Here is a 23353-nt window from a genome sequence, read left to right on the forward strand (position 1 = left end):
ACAATATACACTTGCAGCTTATTTTATACCAAACAGTGTGTAACTCTTAATCCCCTACCCCTCCCTTCCCTCTCCCCACTGGTAACCACTAGTTTGAGAAACACATTCTCTTGATATCTGTATTTCAATGCCTGTTCTAGTGCCTGGCACATAAAAAAGTGTTTAGAACAACTTATTGAATGAATTAATGATGAATAAAGAAATTTGAAGGCTGAAGGTACTATGAAGTACTGATGTAGAAATAACAAAAACTTTTAAGAAATGGGAAACATGGCAGGTTTAAATGATGCCTGTTTGATAATAATATAAAATCTTATTTTTAAGTTGAGAGACTTGGGTGGAAAATCAAGCTCTCTGGAGGCTAATAAGCCTCACTGTCCTTGGATATCCATCTTGTTCCACATGTTTTGAAGGAAATATCTAAAGTAGTGTGTTTTCCCAAAGGTGTCTATCATTCATGAATTTTGAAGTCCCTGAAATACCAATAAAAGAACATTCTGCTGCTTGCAAGGATTATCTATGGTCTTTCGGGAGATTAATCCTCAGAATCACAACAGGGAAAAAGACTGTAGAAGTCAGTAAAAGAAAACCTAGGGGTCTGGTTTTAACAACAGCTATGGAAAGAGCTGTGGACAGCTGCCAGTGGGACCTGAAAAACTGAAGCTGCCATAGTACTGGGCCACAATTTGTTAGAACATATCCAGGAGAAGCAAAAAGAGTCTCATGGTCCAAGACATCTGGAATCTTGATGAATTTCCCATCCCCTCTGCCCACCAGAAATACCAGTATTGACTGCACAGAGCAGAAACGTGAGTCATGCCTACTACACACAGCATTCATGTTCTCTAGCCAAATGGCTAATTTTCAAGGCTACCCAAAGCAAATGCTCCAGCTTAAAAAACTGCCAGTACTTATTAACCCATTCAAAAAGGACAGATTTGTCCTGCTCCCTTTATTCCCTAGGACAGGTACCTATTAAAGGTCAGCAGTTGGTTTATTAAGATAAATCTTGAATCCAAACAAAATGTTTGCAGAATGTCAGAGACGCAAAAGGCTGAACTAATTACTTGAAAATAACTGCTTGGTATTTGACCAAGAACCAGTTCATTAGCATTCAACACCATCACTTTTGCATAAAGAAGGAAAATGAAACATGTCAAAAAGAATGGAAACTTTCTGGGACTGAATCAAGGAATAGCATTTTCAGAGTAAAACTGCATAATATGCTGTATATTTTAGGGGCAATTATCAAATGTTGATATGATATTCAGTTTGCTAATTGCATTTCTGAATTCAGTATGTGAACTATTGAAGGCATTTAAGAACCACTATAGTGGGGAATGCTTTCCAAGTGCTAATAGGTAATGGTTGAGCAATTTAGGAATGATGCACGCTACCAAATTCTTCAGACAGACATTTATACCTCTAAGCAAATGTAAATAAAAAGTCATAGGTTTAACATTATCTCCTTCCTCTGTTTCAGCTATCTCAACATGCAGATCTTCGATTAACTTTTAAATAAAATTGTGTTTTTCAAATAGCATAATAACTGATTTTTGAACAATCAGTTGTTTATGCAGGTGATTTTGCAAAACTTTCACTTATTTTAAATCAAATTTTTACATATTGTTATTCTTTGACTTTTGGTTCTTCACTTGTTGGGAGGTAGGGGAGAATAAAAGCTTCTGGAGGGAAATCTAGCTCCTTTACACACCACTTAACTCTTGATTGTACACAGCACATGTCTTCAACCTGTTCCCAGCGTTTTAAGAACAAGGACTGTGGTCCTCCTTCCCGTGTATCTCTAAAAGCACAAGTAAGGAGTACGCTGTAAGTAGAGTCGACTGACTCTACTAATATTCTTCCCAGAACACAGCAAAATTACGCCTGTTGCCTCATATAATGATACTGATTTATCTGCATTCTTTTTTTTTTGTCCCAGAGATTCTTCAGTTCTAACTAATCAATCTTTAAACCACTTAAGAGTCAACACTGTATATGATTATTTTTCCAATGATATTAGCCAGTTTCCAAATATTTAATAAGCCTGTTTTCAAGATGCAATGCATAGCAAGAAGTGATGAGAATTGTTATGCATTATAGTCTGGGTATTAATGACCATCTGGGAAAGCTGATAGTCAAAGGAAATATCCGATGGTGACTTTACAATTTCTATTATAGCTCATTTGTTTTCTTTAATTAGGTAAGGGAAAAAAAAGAAATCTCTTCCCCTACTGTGGCTGTCTGAAGGAATAACTGTGCCCTGAGCAGCAGGCATGGCCATTTTTAATGAATTGGCAACAAAAGTAGGATTCAATTTCCTAGAACTGATCAACATTTGGGGAAGGGGGACCTTGAAAGCACCATACAAATTGTCAGTGTCCAGCCTTCTAATGTATATATAAAATGTGTGTGTGTGTGTGTGTGTGTGTATACACACACACACACACATTATATATATATATATCATATAAATATAAATGAATCTACCTATGTCTGATTATAAAACACTTGCAAAAGTATTTTTTAGTAGTTTTAAGATTCTTTTGAAGAATCATCTGCAGAATATAGTGGATGTTTTCATAACAGAATAATGTGCTTTCTGACAGTGTTATATGAGTGCTTTTCAATGATCATATCCAAAATACTGCCTTTCCAACAATAACCAAAGATGTTTCTCATAATGATAAGTAGATTACATATGTCTGATAGTGAATGTTTAAAAATGTGCAGGCTTTCAGTGCTGCTATTTGGTTGGATAATTTAAAATAAATGAATATTGAAAATCCATGTGTCTTCAGAAATTCTTATTATTTATTATACATTATAATCAGCTATGGGACACTTCAAAACAAGAAACACAAAGCAAGGTCCTTTGCTCCATAAAACATCAAATGTAAATTAGAAATAAATATATTGTTTACTAAAGGGAATAGACTAATGTTTTGCTTGTCTGGTGGAGCAGAGAGAGGTCCATGAGAAAAATAAAACAGGACAAAGACAAGGAGGATTGAAGAAAGGCACTAAACAGACTGGTATAAAAATATGAAAAAAAACTGGGGAGATAATGAAAAGACAGCACTAAATGTGAAAAAAAGGATGATAGCAGGATATGAACCTATATATATATATATATATATATATATATATATATATATATAAATGTTAAGAATCAAAAAAGATTCAACTTTTTCATCTGAAAACTCCCTAATTTTATGTTTTAAGGGATTATGGAAATGTGTGTTTGTTTGTTTTTTCTTTTCCCCTGAGCTATTTAAATGAATACTTTATGGACACCACCTCATTAATCATTTTTTACTGTGCAGAATATAATTAATTCTGCTTTACATTTTGAAGAAACATGTTTATGGTCTATTTTGATACAGAGCATCACTGTTGTTCAATGAACATGAATTGGGAATAAAGATGAAACAACCTGGCTCCATTTGCCAAAAACATGCACAGGACTATAAATTTGGTTGGCAAAATGTAAAAAGAGACTCAATATGCATTTGTGTAATTTTGGTGTATGTGAACTGAAGTGAGAAATATAAAAATGAGCAGTACATCTCTTACCCTGCCCCCATTTCTGCATATATTTAACTTTGTAAAAATATATTGTTTTATATGTGTAGGATGGATATATTTCTCTAATTAAATAAAACACTTTTACAAAACAATTGGTATAACACAAAATCAACCACAATTACTTAAAACTATGTACAAGTGAGAAAATTAATACTTGCTAAGTGATGGTTTACCTTTGGAAAACTCCACACACATTTTATTTTTCTCTCATTACCAAAACACTTCTAAACTTCACATTTAGAATATATTTTAAGCAAGTGGTACATTCTTATGGCTGTCCCTTGGAGCAATAAAATGCATTCATGTTAAATATATATTATTTTGGGGAACCACCAAAAGTCACTTGATGTCAAGTCCAGAAGCTTGCCACAGTTTGCATAGAGAAAGAGAGTATTCTAGAAAGCTATAGAATATTTGGTACATGACACACTGAAAAAGGGAAACAATGAAGATACTCCTCCTATAATGCAAATTACATTATGAACAAGGTTGTGTCTGTGAGGGTGTTTCTGGATGAGACTAGCATTTGAATCAGTGGACTCAGTAAAGCAGATTGCCCTCCCCAAGGCAGGTAGGTATCATCCAAAGAAAAATATAAAGGGAAAAATAGTAACTTTCTATTGGAGAAACCTGGCAGACATACCTTAACTGGGTGATCATATAGCTCACATTGCTAGCAGTAAGAAATCTCTATATCATATACCTTCTGATATGGTATACTGAGAAAAGTACAACATCGTTTCTGTGCTATTCCTGCCAGAAATTCCTAAACTGAATTTAATCATGAGAAAACATGTCAAACACAAGTTGAGGGACATTATACAAAACAAATGGCCAATACTTTTGAAAGACAAAGATGGATGAACTGTTCCAGATTAAAGGAGACTAAATGCATGTGACAGCTGTGTGGTCCTGGATCAGATGCTGGTCCAGAAAATAGGGGCATTACTGAGACAGCTGATAAAATTGAAATAAGGTCTATAGATTAGTTAGTAGTGTTGTATCAATAATTCCTGGGTTTGATAATTAGCTACAGTTATGTAAAATGTTAACATTTGGGAAAGCTGGGTGAAGTTTACAAGGAAATTGTTAGGACTATCTTTGCAACGTCACAAGCCTGAAATTATTTCAAGTTAAAAATTAAAAAACTAGTTGGAAGACATGAGGACAGACCAAAAGTTTTGAACCTCCAGACCCCAATTCATAATCAGATGATTCTAAAGACAGCACTACAGGAGCAAAATGGCCAACTTAGGGTTCAATCATCACAGAAGGAAAATTTTTGAGCACACCATTTTGAATGTGAGAAAAAGTTTCAAACAGCAGGCAGTGTAACTTTACATTTTAAAAGACCACCTTTCCCTGTCACAATTCTATACAAGTATATGCCATATTTGCTTCTCACCCAAGACAAGAGCAAAACTTGACATCACTTAAAAGCAATGGATAATGCTATGTTAGTACTAAAACTATCCACACTACACAATGTAATAAGTCTACGTTGAGTCAGAGGACCTTAGATTTTTTATTACATATTTATAAGAAGAGCTTAGATTTTTATTACATATTTATAACAAAAGGCTGTAAATATTTAACACATATATTCATGTCCACTGTTGGCAACTACTGGACAAGGCAGACTAAAATAAATTGCACCCCCCCCACTGAAAAAAAATCAGAGATTGAAGCAAACATTCCAAATCTATACAAATGCCTGCTAAAATATATGGAGGACACATGAATTCTGAAGATCTACATAGCCAACTTCAGAAATCAACAGCACAGAATGAAACAAGTTAATACAGAGAAGCCAGGAGGCAATCAGTGTCTGTATCTGGGAGATCAGCAAGACAGGAATTAGCAAGTGTACATCATGATCTAGACAGACAAAACTGCAAAGTGAATGGATGTGTTCCCCAGGCCATAATCCTTTGGAGTATAGGTACATAATAATTACTCAATAAATGTAAGTTATTCCTATTATACTAACATGGGCTTCTCTTCCTTTTAGTACCTTATCATGTTTCAAATTTCTACTTATAGGAATGTTTTATGATGAACATTACATATAAGTTCTTACACATATATATTTGTAAATGAATACGCATATATGGAAGTAACTAAAACATGTTGTATTTGTGGGATAGACGGTCGCTATTGAACAGGTATAAAGAGGTTCAGTTACATAAGATGAATAAGTCCTAGAGACCTGCTTATGACATTGTGCCTACCCTTAACAATGCTGAATTGTGCACTTAAAAATTCAAGAGGGTAGATCTCAAGTGTTCTTATCACAATATAAATGAACGAATGAAAGTGAATAAGAGAATGTGATTAAAAAAGAAATGTTGGTGATGTCAGGAATGCTCCATTTCTTGTTATATTTCTATTTGATAAACCATATTATTAATGTTTGCACTTAGATATATACAGATATGTTTTGAGTACAGAAAGGGAAAGTGTTTGCAATCACTTGGTTTAAAAATTCTCCAAATTGGATACGGGTTGAATCAGGCATAAGGGCCATCTTGCATGGCAGTAACTGCCAAGGTGAATTTATCTGACCTAGCTGCCTTGTCAGGTCTGTATTTCTCTCTCTGCTCAGCCAAACAAAGCTATGTACACTGGTTTAGAATTAGAAAAATAAAGAGAAATACCAGTGAACTGATCTAGGACCTCTGGCCTCTGCTCTAGCATCATGTCTCTTGCTGGTTGAGAGCAGGATTGAGCACACAAGTGACAATCCTGGCAGGAAAGTCAGTCATAGATTGAGTGGTAGACTTTGTTCCTTGATGAGGTAGGCTCAGAGAAACTAACTTGACCACAGAAATATTAATCAGAAAGTATTTCTCTCTCCAGTTGCAGAAGTTACAGGAAATATGTCCACATATAACCTCCATGTAGATGAAAATGCATTCCAAAGTGGCAACCTGGGTTGCTATATGTGAAGAATGGCTTCTTCCTAAGATTGTTTAGGTTCAGCAACCTCTATGCCTGCAACATTAATCTCTTGCTATGAAGCTATCTCTACTTAAAAGAAATCCATGTGATACAAGAAGATATCCTTAAAATTTCAACAAGATTTAGCATTCAAAGTCTATGTCTTTCACCTTTGCTTTTGACCCACCTATTCACTGTAAATGACTTACAAAATCATACTTGTGCATTTTCTTCTAATTACCTGTTGAGAGGAGCAATCATGTGCAACAGGGTGAGAGGACCACTGAAGATTAAGAGGCAGCCCTGAGGCAGGGCAAGGTAAATGCCCTACCCTATCAGTTGGAGCAGTTAAAACAACCCCGGGGGTGGTCTTATATGTTAACAAAGGAAGCACAAAGATTTACAAAGGGAGGAAAGAAAACTCAGGAAGCTGCTCCATGTGCAGGCAGAAGGTGTGAATGTCTTACCCAAGACCAGGGGTGTGCCATCTCTACCAATCACTCAGTCTGGCGACAGACTTCCCTTCAAAATATTATTTTTCAAAAAAGTAATTGGTCACATTGTTAGCCGAAAATATTTACTCTCTTCCATCTTTATGCAGTTTTAAGACATCTGTAAGTAAAACATTTTAATTATCTATCAAAAAGGAAAGATGCAAGCAGAAAACTCAGCAAGTTGATGCTACAAAATGGAGATCTAAAGGAGATACTATCAACATAGTTGTGGATATCCCACAGGTCCAAAGCCTCAGAGGATGCCACCTGGGCCCTGTCGACCTTCGTTGTCCATATTTTGAAGACCCTTCAACAGGATCTTCATGCTTTAAGAGTCATGGTTTTTGTGGCTACTTTATCCTGCCCTTTAAAATTTTGTGTTTTACAGTCTTGGAAAAAATAATATTTTATAGTACATAGATGCCCAAATGGCCTATCTTTAGTTTCTGGCTGAAACCACACTGACTAAACATCTTTCTGACCTGCCACACTAGCCTCACACCATTGCCTCCTATAACCAATTCTGTCTTCCCCACTGTGATTGTTAATTTTATGTGTCAACTTAACTGAGCATGGGGTGTCCAGCTATTTGTCAAGTATTATTCTGGATATTTCTGTGAGAGTGTTTTTGAATGGGTTTAACATTTAAATTGATAGACTGAATAAAGCAGATCGCTCTCCTTAATGTGGGTGGGCTTCATCCAATCAGTTGAAGGGCTGAATAGAACAAAAAAGTTGACCCTCTCCCAAATAAGAGGAAATTCCTCCTGTCTGACTGCCTTGAGCTGGGACATAGTTTTTTTTTTTTTTTTTTTTTCCTGGCTTTGGACTCAAACTTAAATCTCAGCTCTTCCTGAGTCTCAAGTCTGCCAGCATGTAGACTGGACTATACCACTGGTTCTCCTAGGTCTTCAGCTTGCAGTCTTGGGACTTTTCAGGCTCCACAATCACATGAGCCAATTCCTCACAATAAATCTGTATGTTTATATAGAGATTATATCATATATGCATATAGATACACACATATCTATACATACATTATACATATAATAATCTATATAGAGAGTAATATACATATACATTCTATTGGCTCTTTCTCTGAAGAACCCTAATACCCCCACCATGTCTACTCAAACAGATACCTCCTCTCAAGGATGTAAAGTACACATTCTTTGATAAATAATAATCCCTTTTTTGAATTCAAGCATTTTAAATGCTTAAGTTGTCTAGTACTAGGAATGGTAACCAGATGTTGATACTGAGTCACTTTTTAGAGAAAGAAGATTCTCTTAAAGGAAACAGAAAGAAGAGAAAAAAGAGAAAGGAAAAAAAAAGAGATCTGGACTCCTGGGAAGACTACATTTCTAGACTGAGAAAGTGAAGGAGAGAAAAACCATAGAAAGAGAGAGAGAGAGAGAAAGGGGGAAGGAAGGAAGGAAGGAAGGAAGGAAGGAAGGAAGGAAGGAAGGAAGGAAGAAGATTGAGCATCAAATTGATTTCATCTTACCTACTACTTTGGACAGCCTAATGATTCTTTCCAGTAACATGGCTAAGAAAAAGTTAATAATAAATAAGTTGAACGTTTTCACTAAGCATAGCATATCTAATACATTTCTGAGTAGTGTCCTGAATTTCTAGAAAACCTGTCAAAGAGTGTGTATCACACATTAACAAGATTTTACTTATTCATATTCATGCAAATCAGGATAATCAGGAAAGCCCATATAGAATTGCAAGTTAAAAAAAGGAGCAAAAAACAACTCAAAGTAATATTTAAAAGTCCTTTTCTGCTTGACCGGTGGGCTTCATAAACAACACAAATATTTTCCTTATTACAGACTCATACAACACCCCTAGCCACCACTGCTCCATCTTCCTTCTAAGCAGCCCTTCTAGACACAGCTCTTGCTGTAATTTAGTCTTCCTGAGGGGCCACAGCCTTACCTGTCTGCACCACCACCCACTTGTCAAGAAAAGTCAAGAATTTTCTATCTATGTTATAGTCTAACTAGAAACCTATTTCCCACCATCAACAAATGGTGGTTAAAAGTTCACTAGTAAAGCTCAGCACTTCTTTAAGCACTATCTGGCTGGGGGAAAAGTTCAGTGTGTCAGCTCACTAAGAGTGCAGTAAGAAAGGAATATTAAAATAGTGACACTGTAGCTGAAATTGAAGAAAAGACATTGCTGTCTTCAATTCATCCAAAGAAATGATCTTTATATTAGACTGACATTCTTTTTCACAGATACCCTCTGATCCTTCCCACCTCTGTGGTCCTCTCTCATAATATTCTTTATTATTTTTATACTTGTTGTGGACATGTCTCTCTCCCCTGCTTATTAATAGACTTTTAAAAGCAGGCATGTGATTTTATCCTTCCTCATCATCATCCAATTACAAAACACAAATACAGACAAATGTTACTCATCTAAAAATAATTCATTTAAATCTTAATGCTGGTGTTTAATATGACTGCTTTCTTGATATTCAGACTTGTAAGCTTTCTTTCTTTCAGGTTCCATCATTATCTTGCTGTTAGAAAGGTCCCAGACAACTTTTGGACAGAGAATAGCATCAGCCTCTCTGTCACTATGGTTCTCTCCTTCACTTTCTCGGACTAGAAATGTAGTCTTCTTAGTAGTCCAGACCTCCCACTGCCCAGGTATCCTACCTGCTGTGGTTTCTGCTCTTACTCTTTCTATGAAGTCAATACCTCAATCTAATCCAGGAACTCCCCCTGACATAACTGCATTTCTTTAGCCTTAAAACACAAATCTCATACAGAATTTTACATGATATTATCTTGAGAATTATAATGACTAGCATTTTTTATAATGACTAGATATTTCCAAATAGCCCCAAAATATATAACCTTAGAAGGTAAGGAGAGGGAAAGGAGGAAACATTAACTTAGGTATATAGTCTTACTCAGAATTCCTGATGAGTTGGGAATATTTTAATGTGCATCACTAAGCATATCACTCTACCATTTCCAAATATAAATGATCAAATGATGGTGATTTCTCTGCTGCTGCTAATCTTTTAATCCACCCATCATTTATTTATGTTTTTTTCCTACATTTTGAGTAACAAATACTCTTGCTCATAATAACATCAGAGGAAGAGGTTTGTAAAGAAATATTTACTCTACCCCAGTAAGATATTAGCATTGATAAAATGAGTACACATTTTGTGTCCAGAATATCCATCCTATGCTAGCCTTACCAGTTATTCTGAAATTTCAGGCATAGAGATGTTAGCCCTCACAGTCACAATAGAACTATCCCTATTTAAAATTCAAGAACTTTCTGGTAACCAATGTGAACAGACTGTTAATTTTTTCACCCCCAAGGAATATGCATCATTCACATGGTATGTTAAAAAGTATGATTTTCAAAGTCATTTATTTTCTGTTCTCATTTGCTAATGTTAATATATATAATGTTATTTGTTTATTTTGTGAGTTGCCTTTCAACAGGGAACAGATTTCTCACATTTGCATATTAAATAAGAGTAGCAGAACACGTTTCCTACTGTGATACTGAACTTCAGTGATCATCTGCTCTGTTGCATTAACACGGACAGTCACATGTATCTGCCCCAAATAATGTGCTATAACTAACAGAAAAAGATATTATCCCCAAACCCCCTTTACTTGGTCACAAATGTTTTCTCCTCTTCTAACACCATGTTTTAATCTCAGACCTGGTGGTCTCAATTAAATTTTTTCAAAGCCGACCTTTCTCCCCCCTTACTTCCCAGAGATAGTAAGGTTGTGAAACTAGCCTTGCTCCAAGTCCATGTAATTTCTTACTAACCAACCATGTGGTCTGGGGTAAGCCACTTAGTTTCCACAGTATCTACATATGGATTGTGTACAATAACAACATCTACCTAATGAATGTATTGTGAAGGCTAAAAAAATATATATATGAAAGTAATTTATTAAATGTTAAGCAACATATATGTGCAATTCAAAAAAGATAAAAAGTGTTATATGAGTAAGCCACCTAACTAGATAGATCCTCAAGACTTTATTTTGGAACACAACCAGAATCAGGGAGAATATCTTTGCCTATGGCCAGCAAATAGAAGTAAAGAATATCAGAGGAGTAACATTAGCAACATGACTGAATAAGATGTCCCTCACTTGTGTCCCTCCCTCATTGACAAAATTACTTTGTGGAAGCTGTGGGATCAAGCACTTTACACCAAGAGACCTAGGAGGAGTCTTGTGCACACTTACATCAGGTAATACACAGACCTTGGTCCTGGCTGTGGACCCTGCAGTGGCCTGTGTATCAGCTCCATTTCCTCTCATCTGTGGTCTGAGAGGCCCTGGAGAACACAGTCCTAAACAGTCACCTATTCATAAGAGCCCTTGTGGAAGTCCAGGATAGATCATGTGATAGGTCACAAAACAAGTCTTAGCATATTTAAGAAGATTGAAATCATGCTAAATATTGAGTTGGCAAAAAAGTTCGTTCTGTTTTAAGTAAAAATAAAAGACACATTTTTCATTTTCACTGAGAACTTTATTGAACAATGTATTCATTAACCAAATGAAAATTTTGGCCAACCCAATATTTTTGCCTGACCATTACAGTACGAAACTAGAAATCAATAACAGAAGGCAAACTGCAAAATTCACAAATATATGGAGATTAAACAACATGCTACTGAACAACCAATAGGTCTCAGAGAAAAATCAAAAGAGAAATAAAAAACTATCTTGAAGACTTCCCTGGTAGTCGAGTGGTTAGGACTCCAAGCCTCCACTTAAGGGGGCATGGGTTCAATCCCTGGTCAGGGAACTAAGATTCCCTCATGCCGTGTGGCAAAAAAAAAAAAAAAAAAAAAAAAAAAAAACTATCTTGAGACGAATGAAAATGGAAACACAACATACTGAGACTTAGGGGATGCAGCAAAAGCAGATCTAAGAGGGAATTTTGTAGTGATAAACACCTGCATTAAGAAAAAATAAAGAGCTCAAATAAACAACTTTTAATTTACACTTAAACCCAAAGAAAAACAAATTAATCCCACATATGGCAGAAGGAAGGAAACAGCAAAGATAAGAGCAGAAATAAATAAAACAGAGACCAGGCAAACAATAGAAAACATCAAGAAACTAAGAGCTGTTTTTTTTGAAAAGGAAAGCAAAATTGACAAACCTTTAGCTAGATTAACTAAGAGGAAAAAAGACTCAAAAATGTAAAATCAGAAATGAAAGAGGAAGGGGCTTCCCTGGTGGCGCAGTGGTTGAGAGTCCGCCTGCCAATGCAGGGGACATGGGTTCATGCCCCGGTCTGGGAAGATCCCACATGCTGCGGAGCGGCTGGGCCCATGAGCCACGGCCGCTGAGCCTGTGCGTCTGGAGCCTGTGCTCTGCAACAGGAGAGGCCACAACAGTGAGAGGCCTGCGTACTGCAAAAAAAAAAAAAAAAAAAGAAAAAAAAAAAAGAAATGAAAGAGGAAATATTACAACTGAAACCACAGAAATACCAAGGATCATAAGAAACTACTATGAACAATTGTACAGCAACAAATTGGATAGCCTAGGAGAATGGGGTAAATCCCTAGAAACATAGAATCTATCAAGACTGAATCATAAAGACACAGAAAATATGAACAGACCAATAATGAGTGAGAAAATTTAATCAGTAATCAGGTATCTCCAAACAAAGAAGAGCTCAGGACCAGGTGGTTTCCCAGGTGAATTCTACCAACCATTTAAAGAAGAATTAACACCATCCTGCTCTAGTACTTCCAAAAAATTCATGTGGAAGGAGCATTCCCAAACTCATTTTATGAGGCTAATGTAACCCTGATACCAGAGCCAGAAAAGAACACTAAAAGAAAAGAAAACTAATGGCCAATATCCCTAATAAATATAGAGTAAAAGTTTTCAACAAAATATTAGCAAACCAAATTCAACAGCACATTAAAAGAATTATACACCATGACCAAGTGGGATTTCCCTCTGGGATGCAAGGATGGTTTAACATACATAAATTAATAAATGTGATAGCTTATATTAATAGAATTAAAAATCATATGATCATCTCAACAGATGCAGAAAAAGCATTCAACAAAATACACCATCCTTTCATGAATAAAACTCTGAAAAAACTGGGTATAGAAGAAACATACTTCAACATAATGAAGGCCATATTTGACAAACCCAAAACTAGCATCATACTCAACAATGAAAGTCTGAACAGTTTTCCTCTAGATCATGAAAAAGCCAAGGGTGCCCACTCTCACAACTCCTATTCAACATAGTACTAGAAGTCCTAACCAAAGTAAATAGGCAAGAAAAAGAAATAAAAGCTATCCAGATTGGAAAGGAAGAAGTAAAACTGTCTCTGCTTGCAGATGATGTGACCTTATATATATAAATTCCTAAAGAATTCACCAAGAAACTGTTAGAACTAATCAACAAATTTAGTAATTGCAGGATACAAAATCAACATACAGAGATCAGTTGTGTTTCTATACACTAACAGCAAGATATCTGAAAAGAAGTAAACAATCCCATTGACAATAGCATCAAAAGCAATACAACACTTAGGAATAAACTAATAAAGTGAAAAATTTGTATTGATACTCTGAAAACTGTAAGACTTTAATGAAGAAATTGAAGAAGACACAAAGAAATGGAAAGATATTTTGTGCTCATGGATCAGAATTAATATTGTTAAAATATCCATACTACTAAAAGCCATCAATAGAGTCAAACATGGTGACTATAGAGTACTCTATAATATTCTTGAAAGTTGCTAACAGAGTAGATCTTAGATGTTGTCACCACAAATAAAAAAATGGCAATTATGCGAGGTGACGGAGGAGTTAACTAAGTCTACTGTGGCAATCATTTCACAATATATAAGTGTATTAGATCATCAAGTTTTACACAGTATGTTAATTATATCTCAATAAAGCTGGAAATTAAATATATTATAATAGGTACATTCAATTCATAAGGAGACTTGCACAAACCTGAGATGGCTGCAGAATATGGAAAACAGATTACAAAGTCAATTTGTATGAATCAAAATAGAAAGCTAAGTTGACCTATGAACCAGCGGTTATTCATGTAGAGAATCAGAAGAAGAACATAAGAAAAAAAAGCCAAAAAAATTTTTTTGAACTGACAATCTGGGAAAAATTAGTTTCCAGGATCCATTCAGCTGCAAAATTGCTAGGACCATGTCTACAATATGGACCTCCAGATTTTTAAATTCTCTGGCTTGTTTTTAAACACGCATGCTTGCTAGCTATCGAAAGATCCAGTAAGGCCTTAAGATGGCATTCATGGGCAGTCTCTTATACAGCTTCTCAGAAGATGATCCTATGGGTGTGAGCAGTCAGTCATGTTCAGGACTAGATGGTGGTCCCTGAGCATTACACGCTGCTATGTATTCATCTTTCTTCCGTACCTCACTCCTTTTCTTCACTCCTGGTGTCTGGAATGGCAATCACTAATAAAGTAGCAGCAGGTTAAAAATTGCATTCATATGCTTCCTCTGAGGGACCTTATCTCAGAGGGTGAGTATTGGAAAAAGGTATGGTTCTTCCAGGACAAGGGCTTGGCTAGGTCCATCCTGAAACGTAGGTTGTTAAGGAATAAGTTAGGGTGTGTGAGGGTGAAGATTTTGTTTTACCTCATGTACCTTAGATTTAGAGTGTCAAGGGAGTGTTGAATGCTATCACATATTTTTTCTCACATATTTTTTTCTCCCATTGCTTGGAATAAGGTACTTAATCAGAATCTGTTAAAATTTCTCCTTTTTACTGGACCCAAACAGTGTCAGCATCAGTGATTCTTCTGAGAAAATGCTTTGGACTTTTACTTAGATCTGCTTCATGCAGGATGAGTTTAGGGGCAAGTCTAGAAAAGGTAGTTCCAAAGTGTCAAGTCTATGATCTCTTCCACTTCTGTAAATTAAAAGTAATATTTTAAATACTTAAGTGACTTGGAAATCTATTATCAGCATCAAGGAGAGAAATTAGCTCATTGATTGGCTCTGAAAATGGAGCAAAGGCTCAAAATGGAAAATCCCAGTTTCTACTGTCTCTTGGGTGCTGAAGTTGTTATCACCACAGAACTGTGAACATAGAACATTTTTAAAGGGCAAATTATCACAATGACTGAAGTGATGAGGAGTAACCACTAAACTCTTCATAAAAGACCCCAAATCTGGTTAGGAAAGGGGCAGTCTGCTGAGATATTTAATTACCCAAAATTCCTTTTTTTATTTTACTTCCTCTTATATGAAGGACGTTTTAGAGACAGGCTTGTAACCTGACAGTGCTTTAGTTTTAAACTTGTTGAGGTTACCTACACCTAATCACTAAATTCAAACCTACCCATACACAAGGAGGAGAGATAGGGTGTGAATTGTCACATACCCCATTTTCCAAGGTGCTTATAAATGTTGAACATTTCTGTCATTTGTCTACATAAGTGAGACCTGGTATACCTGAAAAATTCTGTCCAACACTTTTCAGAAAGATAAAAAGCTTGACACATATCCTTATTGCTTTTTGCTTGTCAAGGGAGAAGGACTGAAAGTCCAGCCTGGGTGAAAAGGTAAGGAGAAGGAAGAAATTCTTTTCCATAACTTCTGTGCAGTTGCTGTTTTACATTCCCTCCTCCTGCTTAAGACAGTGGGTTGTCAGCCACCCACTTACCCTCAACCACATTCTCAGGCCTGGTAAAAACAGCTGTTAAAAGGAAATACAGCATTTCCTTTCTGCTCATTTCAGAATATATTGTCTCCGTTTTTATCACATTACTGAGACTTTGGCACAGACTTTCTTACGGTTGTCATTATCTGACTGTGGTCCTAATAAAATATGGTAATATTTTTCTAACTATACTTCCTGCAAAATATCAAAAGATCTCATCTTCAAATGGCCATCTGAAGCAATACAACCAACCCACACTATTTTCTAACATAAAAATCCACTTGAAATAAGTATAGATTTAATATGCTGTGTCTTTATAAATACACGGGTAACTTTTTCTACCTAATACAGTATTACTGCATTACTGTATTAGGTATTTACTTTCTGTAAAGTAGTTTTCTTCTCTGTTTTGAAGTGTTTATTTTGCCTATGCTTTGGCTTTCAACTATGTTGGAATTTGCTCTGTTCATTAAAATAAGATTTGATTGCATGTGGGTAAAGTCTAATTTCTACAATTTCATGGTACATCTTGAGCTGACAGACTTGAGAAATTTTGTTACTTGAGCTAAAACAGTAAACTCTGCAAATATAACTCATTCCTCCACTTACTGTAATGTCTCTTAAATACTTCTTTGGTGATTTTACTCCATTAACCTGTGGTTATTTTCTCTTCTAATTCACATACAACTCTAGTTTTATGTGCATTTAGTCAAGCATTTTGAGCATTCACTTGTAATTTTAAAATAATTCCCTATAAAACAACAGTCTCAATATACCTGGTAGGATCATCCATATCTCAACAGGTGCCAGGTACCATTTGAATAGAGCAATGTTGACTACCTGGACACCAGCAGGTGGGTATGAAGAGACTATCCTCTTTAGTTTTTAATAATTTCATAGTACATAGGCATATTGACTCAAATAATTTAAATATATATTTAAGTAAATAAAATTTTACATCTAGCTTTGTTAATCACTCTCTTGGCTTTGTTCATTTCTTCCAGGCTCAAACATAACTCAATATATTACCAAAGAACATTTTTCATGACTTTGTAATAAAATCTCTATCCCAAAGGTATAAATAAAGCAAGAAATTAAACATTTTAAGAGTAAATGGAAATAAAGCAGATCAAGTGTTAGAGATATCAGTTGTGCGGAGGCAAAAAAATTATATAAATGGATTTCTGATAGGGACAAGAAAGGGCAGCCAGAAAGTACTTAGAGGCCATGGAAAAATGTTATCAATTTGAACCATGGAAAGATATGACTAGTTAAAAATGTTACTGGACATTAATAGATAGATTAATAGATAGATAGGTTAATAGATATACCATTAAAATAAAGGGATAAAAGATATGTACTAAAGGTGTTTTTCCTATAAGGCCTGACATATAAATTGCAATGGTTTAATAATTCATTGTCAGTTATGCTAAAGAATGTGTCACTTTCTGGTTCCATGTTTTTTTTTACTGATAATCTATATCCCACCCTAGGCAAATTATACAACCTCTGTGGCTGTCAGTTTCTTCCGCTCCAAACTGACAAAGAGTTTAAGGCTAAATATGTTATAGCTAAGATTACTTCCAGCTTATATAATATATATATATTTTAATTTTACAACAGCTTTTGATTTACAGAAAAATTGCCAAGATGGTACAGAGAATTCCTATATACCCCATGCCTAGTTTCCCCTATTATTAATGTCTCTTTTTTGTATTATACCTTTGTTACAATTAATGAGATAATACATTGTTATTAACTAAAGCCCATATTTTATTCAGATTTCCTTACTTTATATCTGATGTCTCAGTACCACATTGCATCTTGTCATCATGACAAGGCTCCTCTTGGTTGTGACAGATGTTCAGATTTAGCTTGTTTTAATGTTAAATACCTTGACATCTGGAGGTGCACTGGACAGGTATTTTGTAGGATGTTCTTCAATTGGTCTGCCTAGCTTACCCTCAAATGTTTAAAAACATTTTATTTATCAGTGATATTTGTAAAACAATTGTTGACACATAGAAACTAATAAGTAGCACATGAATGAATGAATAAACGAAAAACTGGATGTTTCATTCATGTGTAGAAAGTGATGTATCAATATTAATCAAGAAGTAATTCTTGGGTCTGGATTTTGATACCACACTAGCACTGTATCATTCAAGTTTAACAAAAACCAAACTGGAATCTTTCATTATTTTTTTGTTTTCTGAATCAACTTAGCCACATTTCAGAAAAAGACTAATTTAGGGGCTCAAGACGGTGTAGTAGAAGGACATGAGCTCACTCCCTCTTGTGAGAACACCAGAATTACAAATAACTGCTGAACAATCATCGACAGGAAGACACTGGAACTCACCAAAAAAGATACACCACATCCAAAGACAAAGGAGAAACCACAATGAGATGATAGGAGGGTCACAATCACAATAAAGTCAAATCCCATAACCGCTAGGTAGGTGACTCACAAACTGGGGAACAATTATACTACAGAAGTCCACCCACCGGAGTGAAGGTTCTGAGCCCCACGTGAGGCTTCCCAAAATGTGGGTCCAGCAACAGGAGGAGGAATTCCCAGAGAATCAGACTTTGAAGGCTATGGGGATTTGACTGCAGGACTTCGACAGGACTGGGAAAAACAGAGACTCCACTCTTGGAGGGCACACACAAAGTAGTGTGCACATCAGTACCCGGGAGAAGGAGCAGTGACCCCACTGGAGACTGAACCAGACCTACATGCCACTGTTGGAAGGTCTCCTGCAGAGTGGGGTGGGGGTGGCTGTGGCTCACTTCCAGGACAAGGACATTGGCAGCAGAAGTTCTGGGAAGTACTCCTTGGCATGAGCCCTCCTGGAGTCCACCATTAGTCACACCAAAGAGCCTGCAGTATCCAGTGCTGGGTCACCTCAGGCCAAACAACAAACAGGAACGGAACCCAGCCCCACGCATCAGCAGACAAGCAGATTAAAGTTTTACTGAGCTCTGCCCACCAGAGCAACACCCAGCTCTACCCACCACCAGTCCCTCCCATCAGGAAGCTTGCACAAGCCTCTTAGATAGCCTCATCCACCAGAGGGCAGACAACAGAAGCCAGAAGGGCTCCAATCCTGCAGCCTGTGGAAGAAAAACCACATTCACAGAAAGAGAGACAAAATGAAAAGGCAGAGGACTAGGTAACAGATGAAGGAACAAGATAAAACCCCAGGAAAACAACTAAATGAAGTGGAGATAGGCAACTTTCCAGAAAAAGAATTCAGAATAATGATAGTGAAGATGATCCAAGACCTTGAAAAAAGAATGGAGGCAAAGATTGAGAAGATGCAAGAAATGTTTAACAAAGACCTAGAAGAATTAAAGAACAAACCCCTAGAATAATTAAAGAACAAACAAACAGAGATGAACAATACAATAACTGAAATGAAAAATCCACTAGAAGGAATCAATAGCAGAATAACTGAGGCAGAAGAACGGATAAGTGACCTGGAAGACAGAATGGTGGAATTCACTGCTGCAGAACAGAATAAAGAAAGCCTAAGAGACCTCTGGGACAACATTAAATGCACCAACATTCTCATTATACGCGTCCCGGAAAGAGAAGAGAGAGAGAAAGGACCCGAGAAAATATTTGAAGAGATTATAGTCAAAAACTTCCCTAACATGGGGCAGAAAATAACCACCCAAGTCCAGGAAGTGCAGAGAGCCCCAGGCAGGATAAACACAAGGAGAAACACACCGAAACACAAAGTAATCAAATTGGCAAAAATTAAAGACAAAGAAAAATTATTAAAAGCAACAAGGGAATAATTAAAAATAACATACAAGGGTACTCCCATAAGGTTAACAGCTGATTTCTCAGCAGAAACTCTACAAGCCAGAAGGGAGTGGCATGATACACTTAAAGTGATGAAATGGAAGAACCTACAAGCAAGATTACTCTACCTGGCAAGGATCTCATTCAGATTTGATGGAGAAATCAAGAGCTTTACAGACAAGCAAAAGCTAAGAGAATTCAGCACCACCAAACCAGCTCTACAACAAATGCTAAAGGAACTTCTCTAAGTGGGAAACACAAGAGAAGGAAAGGCCCTACAAAAACAAACCAAGAACAATTTAGAAAATGGTAATAGGAACATACACATCAATAATTACCTTAAATGTGAATGGATTAAATGCTCCAACCAAAAGACACAGGCTGCTGAATGGATACAAAAACAAGACCAATATATATACTGTTTATAAGAGACCCACTTCAGACCTAGGGACACATACAGACTGAAAATGAGGGGATGGAAAAAGATATTCCATGCAAATGGAAATCAAAAGAAAGCTGGAGTAGCAATACTCATATCAAATAAAATAGACTTTAAAATAAAGAATGTTACAAGAGACAAGGAAGACACTACATAATGATCAAGGGATCAATCCAAGAAGAAGATATAACAATTATAAATATATATGCACCCAACATAGGAGCACCTCAATATATAAGGCGACTGCTAACAGCTGTAAAAGAGGAAATCAACAGTAACACAATAATAGTGGGGGACTTTAACACCTCACACCAATGGATAGATCATCCAGACATAAAATTAATAAGGAAACACAGCTTTAAATGACACAATAGACCAGATAGATTTAGTTGATATTTATAGGACATTCCATCCAAAAACAGCAGATAACACTTTCTTCTCAAGTGCACACAGAACATTCTCCAGGATAGATCACATCTTGGGTCACAAATCAAGCCTTGGTAAATTTAAGAAAATTGAAATCATATCAAGCATCTTTTGAATGGACCTAGAAACAGTCATACAGAGTGAAGTTAGAAAGAGAAAAACAAATATTGTATATTAACGCATATATGTGGAATCTAGAAAAATGGTGCAGGTGAACCGTTTGCAAGGCAGAAATAGAGACACAGATGTAGAGAACAAATGTATGGACACCAAGTGGGGAAAGTGGGGGGCGAGGTGGGATGAACTGGGAGATTGGGATTGAAATAGATACAGTAATATGTATAATATAGACAACTAATAAGAACCTGCTGTATAAAAAAATAAATAAAATTTAAAAAATAAAATAAAAAAACAATTAAAATCAAAAAAAAAAAAAAAAAGGAAGCAAACGTGGAGAGGGCGTATTTGGACTCAGAATACGCAGAGTTTGTGATGTCTACTCGAGTATGTTCGGTCTAGGCGAGGCTACCCTCTGCTGATCTAAATAGCTCTCTGAAGGCCGTGGGGCATTAGCTCCTGCTGTGGTTAAGGTGACTCTTTTACCAGCAGTTGCAAAAGCCATGCAGAAGCCCCATGAAGAAGATCATGCCCGTCCACACTGGCGCCTTCATTCCCTAGCAACCAGGGACTTTGCACTTTTGCTCTCAATGGGTTCAGCAGTCTCCTCCCAAGAGCCAACTCGTAGAAAGGTATACCTCAACTAAATTTATTCCCTTCATCTTACCTTGCTTGGAACAACAGTGTAATTAATCTATTATTAGTTTGGAATATGTTATTTCTTTATTAGTTTATTAAGAGACGTTATGTATGCTATTAGACACAGTATATATTAAGAGACGTTATTCATCCTATAGGCTACTGGCTTGTGAAATTATTATAATTCCCACAGTGAACCTGTGTTAAATAAAATATTGGCAAAAACAAAAAAAAAGACCAATTTAGAAGTTTAATGAGAAAAAATATTATTAGAAGGTATTTAATAATAAGATAAATGCAAATTTGAGAATGGTAAGGACATTTTCTAAATGGTGAGTTATTCTCAAATCACTACATTCATATTATCTTATTTTCCCACACAATATGGGGAAAGAACGCAAATCTAGATGAGGAAAGAGACCAAAAAATGCATTGAAAGACCAAGGATTCAGTCCTCCATTGGAATCAGGAAAGAAGTGAAATTAGGTTATTCTGCCTGTAGGGCAACAATGTGTTAGAAATTGAGTTATGCTAAACATAACCTTTCCCCAACCTTTATTCAAGGTAGTAGGTGAAAATTCTCTTTTCACACATAATTTCACCATGCAATTACCTTAGAGAAAAAAGATAATAAATACAACCTTGACAGGCAATGAAATCTTTTGAAGTAGCCTTTCCTTGTTCTAAAAATCTGGGTTCACCAGATATAATTTCAGACTAAATACAATGCTAAATTCTCTCACAAGAAAATGCACAAACACTATGCAGATTAACAATATATTTGATTAATATATTTTGTCCTAATTCAGTAATGTAATAGCTATTTATAGAGCATTTGGTTGCATCACTATTATTTCAATTATGAGCTCGGCTGGGTAATAAAACAACAAGCTTTTCCTCAATGGACCATTCCTCAGTTTGTGCAATTTACTTTAAATATTAAGTTTAAAGAAAAAAGAGCTTGCCATCTTATCACTTCTTTCAGGATGCTATATTTTACTGTAATATAGCAAACTAATAATTATCAATCCTTAAATGCCTTTTTTGCAAATTAGTTTCAGAAAAGCAATTTAAAAGTTTCTTTATTTTTCTCAGTAGACTACAAGATAATATTCTTTTAATTTAAAGGACTGGAATGCCTGATACTTTCCATTTTTAGTACAGCATATTGACTTTTGCAGTCATTATTCTATTTTGTACATTTCTAGTGATATTTACTTCACTGCTACTCTATTTCAGATAAATTAAGGAACACTTATTCTGATTCACCCTTTGTGCCAGGGTCAAAAGTGCCTGTTAGAGATGCAAAGAGGTAAAGGTATCTTTTCTAACACCACAATGGGGCTCTTGCATGCTCAGGCAGCAGAAGAAAAAATAGGCGCCACAGAGAATGAGACCCACTTCAATCTATATATGTGACTCTTCTGCAAATGCATACAGCTGATGCTACTTAGTGTACATAAAAGACATAATGAAAATCTGTTAATTATTATTATAAGGAAACTTGGTTGGCTTGATTAAAATTCACAAATTGTTTAAAACACAAATTTAAAATAACATAAAATCAATAGAATATAAATATTCTTGCTTATGGAAACAAGATTAATATTACCTCATTGATCATTTCATCATGAGGATAAAACAGAACAATGTACAACAAAATATTTTGTACTAATGCCAGGCATATGGTATACATTTAATAAATGAATCTGCTCTTCTCTCTATATTCATTTTTCCACATATTTATTTCACTGCATTTACCAAAACATTTTTTTACATATTTTGACCAAAATAAGTTTTAACTGTTTTGTATGTTTTCCTTCCTTCTTATGCAACTTCTTAGGATTATTTTTTTAAGTTTTCCAAAGTCAGCACCTGAAGTATCAGTATGACACACTTGTGTGTGAGTCTGTTTACTAAATGGTCCCAAGCTTCTATGATCTGGTTTATTTGAATTAGCTTTAAAAATACTTTTGTTAATTAATTTTGGACTGTAAATAGAGTTTCTTCTAAAAAATATACACCTGTAACTGTACTTACACTTCTAATTGTACTTTTTTATTCCATACAAATTGTATCTCCTGAAAACATAGCCCTGAAGTGATGGATATCTAGAGCACTTTGAATCTATTATCCTCCAGACTGTAGATCCTCAAAAAAATTATTAATATAAAACTTATTGACTTTTTAAAGAACCTAAT

This window comes from Mesoplodon mirus, assembly GCF_964341445.2.
Source record: "Mesoplodon mirus genome assembly, chromosome: 8".
Lineage (NCBI taxonomy): Eukaryota > Metazoa > Chordata > Mammalia > Artiodactyla > Ziphiidae > Mesoplodon > Mesoplodon mirus.